The sequence below is a fragment of the Octodon degus genome, unplaced genomic scaffold, assembly GCF_000260255.1.
Source record: "Octodon degus isolate 3935 unplaced genomic scaffold, OctDeg1.0 scaffold00262, whole genome shotgun sequence".
Classification (NCBI taxonomy): domain Eukaryota; kingdom Metazoa; phylum Chordata; class Mammalia; order Rodentia; family Octodontidae; genus Octodon; species Octodon degus.
Window position 1 is genome coordinate 1 of NW_004524838.1, and position 5,186 is coordinate 5,186.

Here is a 5,186-nt window from a genome sequence, read left to right on the forward strand (position 1 = left end):
CCCCTCAGTTTTCAAAGTAAGTTGCTTCTTCATTTTGCTGTTATTGAAAACAGAACTCCTCGTGCTTGAGAAGTGGTCCGGATCCAGCAAGTAGTGAATTAGAATGTGAATCCATCCTGAGGCATGGTGTACAAATTAGGATGAATTGAAAGAAGTTCTTGAGGGCTGGTGAGATGGCTCAGTGGTCTAAAGCACCTACTTAGAACAAGCTTAGCAATGCACGGGGAACGCAGTTCAATCCCCCAGCACCACATGCTAGCCAGCCCCGCCCCCTGGTGGGCTGAGCTGGCCACACACACACACACACAAATAAATAAAAAATTAAAAAAAAAGAAGTACTTGACTATACTTCCTTTCAGAAATGTAGCTTTTTTTTACCTTTTAATTTTTTTTAATTCTTTGAGCATGTAAAAGCCAATATATTAGCACATTAATATGATCATGAGTTATTGAAATTGCCAGTTCTAACAATTGTTAACTGACTCAGTATACCAATATGTTATTTATTTTGTTTTGTAATGGTGACATGATAGGAAGAGAATTTTGGGGAAAATAGAAGCAAAACTTAGTTTGCATGTAATTTCTTCTCAGAGCTGAACACTTCATTGTTGACATATTCTCAGCTTTGCTATTATATTGATAATGTATTTTCATATCTCTAAGGTGTTTATCTATATTACTAAACATTTAACATTTTTTATAATTAATACTATATTTAAACACTTCCATAAGTTTTTTTTTAATTCTTTATTGCTCTTCTAGCTACTTCTCATCTTTCAATTCTAATCACATTACAATTAATATTTTGTATATATACACATCTTTACATGCACTTAGCTATTTCTTTAGAAGTTGAAAATTGAAAATTTTTTTCATAATTTGCTGTGGCAATTTACTGTTTCTTTCATAGTGATTAAAAGCTCTCGCTCTCATTCTCTTCTCTCCTCTCTCTCTCTCTCTCTCTCTCTCTCTCTCTCTCTCTCTCTCTCCACCCACCTATGTTTTTCTGACTGTGAAATGGAGAGAGCTTTTCATTTTGAGACAAGGTGGTAATAATCTCAGACCCTCTGCTGTGCGACCCTGAGATAATCAAATAGAAAATGATGCAGAGTCTGCTTCCAATCCCTGCTCTTCCGATGATTTCTCCTGATAAGGGCTGAATAGCTGATATTATTCCTTGTAACATGATCAAAAGCTTTTACATCCCTCCTCCTCTTCCCCTGCCCTGTGCTCCTTTCCTGTCCCCTCCCCTCTCAGAAGGCCCTTTGACAACTGCATTTTCATGCCAGGACGCACGAGTTGTTCAAGTTCCTCTTCGGCTCCAGTTTCTACAGGAGCTCCTAAAGGCTTCCTGGAATCCAGATAAAGACCCCATGCCAGATTACAAGAAATTCTGCCTTATATTTCATGTATTTTCACATTCTGTTAAGTTATCATTACATTTCTTTCAGAATAAGTGACATTTAATCTCCCCAAATCTCTTCTGCTTTCCCTGTCTCTAAACCTGAACACCAGGATGACATTTCCTGGTACATCTCTTTTCAGACCAGCAATTCTGTAAACTCCAGAACTCCATGTAAAACTTTCTTTCTTCACAAAGTCTTTTGCCTGTTTGTTACATGACCTCTCTTTGTTTTGGTCCATTTGTTATAAATATTTTTTCACGTTTGAAAATTTCAGAGCAGCACAAAATTTGATTAAATTCTCAGTCTATCGCAAAGCTCCCAATTTTGTTTTCTTTCAGTTTTTTCCCTCCTTAGTTCCCTATCTGTAGTCCTCCTCTGCTTCCTTTTTGGTGCCCATTGTTATCAACGTAATAAATGTCCTTTAACCATGTATATGTGCATCTATGTGAACTAGCTAATATTATCATACAGAAGAGGCAACATCTATCATGAATTTCTTTCTAAAATAACATGAAATTATTAAGATCTGAGCTTACTGTTCTACACAAGTTGGAGCTGTTTCACTGATTGTGGACACTGTGTTTCACTTATTTACTCCTCTTGGATTCTTAAGCTGTACCTTTACTATCCCAGTGCTGCAGCAAATATTTTTATACTTAGAGCCATGTGGAGTGAGATGCTTACAGCTACGTGGGTGGGGTGCCTCAATTCTAAGAGATTGAGGCTTCGGTTCACTTAACATGTGGTGCCCTTCCTACAGCATGACTTGCCTTGGGAAACAGAGTGCAGGCAAAAGTGACCACTGCCAGTTCCTCGCCTGAGAACGAGGACACTCTCATGCTTCCACCTACTTCTTTACCTCTGTGTTCACTCCTGTAAGAATGTGCCCCTCCTGGCTTGCTGGTCCAAGAAAAGTAATGGACATTTGAGGAAGACCACAGCATAACCCAGACTAGACATACCTGCAGTCTGAGACAGACTCCTGGTTCCCTCCAGGCTGAATGAGCAGAGTCAGAGAAGTAGATTCATGAATGGCCTGGTGGTGATTAACAGGACCCCCCTCAGCAGACATTGTATCATAAGGATAAATACTGTTTACTGTAGGTCCCTAAGATTACATAGAGGATTCCAAGGCAGCTGATGGGGATAAGCACCCCTGGATTGCTTTCCAGAATGGCCGAATCAATTCATGACTCCCACATTGCTAGACAAAGATTCTTGTCTTCTCACATCTTTGTTACCATATTGCTGTTTATAAAATTTGCTAGGATTTTCTTTAGGAATTATTATTATTATTTTTATTGTATTTAGTACAGGGTCTAAAGGGTTTCACTATGCAGATCAGACTCATAGTGATCCTACTGTTTTCAGCTTCTCAAGTGCTGGGATCACAGACACGTACCACCACACCCAGTCTCCATCACCCTCTCAGTGTGCCCTGGGGGTAGGACCAGCATGGCAGGCTGGGGATGGAATTCCCAACTCCTGTGTCTCTTGAATCAGATGCTTTAATCTGCTGAGCTATGTGGATGGCTTCTAACTTTTTTAAAATATGATATTCATGATACAGCTCATTTCATTTTAAATTTCTTTGTTAAGAGTATGAAAATCTTGCCAGGCATGGTGGTGCATGCTTGTAATCCCAGCACATAGGAGGCTGAGGCAGAAGGATTACAGTGAGCTGGAAGCCAGCCTAGACTATGAAGTTCAAGGCCAGCCTGATCTGCATATTGAAACCCTGTCTCAAAAAGACAAAGAAAAAGTTCAGAAGTTAGGCCAGCTGCATAAGCACCTGCATGAAAAATGCAAGGTCCTGAGTTCAATACCTGGAAAAAAAAAAAAAAAAAAAAAAAAAAAAAAGAAAAGAAAAAAGAGAGCATGAAAATCCTTTTGGATATATGCTTAATACTTTTTAAAGTGCTGCATATAAGACATAATGAAATATATATCCCTACAATTATTAGAGATGTCAAGAAGTTCACATACTGTGTTATTTTCCTGTAGATGATATGAATGAGCAGTGCCTTTTTTTAATTTTAAAAAAAGTATTACAGTGAAGGACAGATTACCATTGCTTCCCCTCAAAATGTTCCCTCGAATTCAAAATACATTTATCTCATTTGTCTTGACACTTTTTGAAGCAATTATGGAAGTCCTTCTTAATGAGAATCTTTATGAAGTTTAGTTAAAAAAAAAAATCCAGAAACCAAAAACCGACGATTGCCCAGTGCCATTTCACTGAAAGACAAAAACCTTAGACTATGTTTTCACCCACCGTTTTCACCAGATCTGGGACTCTGGGACTTTTGGCTCTCCCCTAAGTCAAAATGACAGTGAAAGGTAAATATTTTGAATTCAGCACATTGAGGCAACTAGGACAGCACAAATCAAACACTTTTGCAAGAGGACTTCTTCAGAAGGTGCCAAGAACAATGGCATAAGTGTGTTCACAGAAGTATTTTGAGAATTAAAGGAATATGTCTTTTACTGTAACATTTAAAACATTAAATATTCACCTTTTCAACAGTAGCAAAACTTTACTGAATGTAGGAAAAGAATCTCTGCTCACTCGAAAATAGGAAAAGAAGAGAATGAGGGCAGGCCACCACACAAGACAGAATGTACCAGCAACACCAGTCACTTGGCTTACTCTTCAACTGTCCTTGATCAACTTTCTATTGGTTTGCCTGTCTTTTTAAAAACAAATTTGCAGGAGTTTCTTGCTTGTTCTAGATAGAAAATCCTTGAAAGTTTGTCAGCATTGTATGTCTTGTGCTCGTCTGTCATCTGCCTTTTAACTCTCTCAAGGATGGGCATAGGGCATGAAAGTAATTTTGAAATCATTCAAATACTATATCCGGACCTCCGTAAGTATGATTTTTTAATGTAGTCATTTCTAAAACCGTGATCCTCTAAATTGAATAAGCAAAGGTTTTATTGTCTTACCATTATCTGTATTTTCTTCTTTTAACTATAGCTTTTCCCTCTTAAATTTGTTGTATGTTTTCCTATCTTCAAATCCTATTTTCCACTATTAAATGTATTCCTAAAGAAGTCTTATAACCAATGAAGGGAATTACAAAGAAACTTTAGAGGTATAAGGCAATATGGCTGATTTCTAAGCCAATACATTAAATATAAATGACAAAGCATATGCCTCTGGAGTTGTCACTTTCAGGTTCCCCACATATGCACAAATGTTTTGGGTACTTCTAAAGCTTCTTTGGAATTCCATTTATTGGTTATAAGCCTCCTTTACAAATACATTCAATAGTGGAAAATAGGATCTGAAGATAGAAAAACACACAGAATGAAGTGGTTGATGAAATCCTAGAATATAACCTATTATGAGAATAATGACATGACTGATGTTTTTAATTTTCTCGCAGAACTTTATTTTAATTTTGATTTTGTTGCTCTTACTTCTTCCAGACTTTACTTAACCAAAAGTATTGAAGAATAATGGGCCTCAAAATCATCCCTCCTGGTTCAGTTACTCTCTCCTACTAGCCTGGATCAATCCTATATACTTCAATTTCTGCACTTATTAGAGATGTCAAGAAGGAAACAACCAAAATGCCCATCACCTGAGGATTGGTTGAAAAAGATGTGGTATTTTTACACAATGGAGTACTATTCAGCTATGAAGAATGATAAACTCGAAGGCTTTATATTGAAGTGGATGCCACTTGAACATAAACTCATAAGTGAAATAAACCAGACACACAAGTGTAAATATCGTATATTTTCCCTAGTATAAGAAGTCAAAAGAAGAAATAC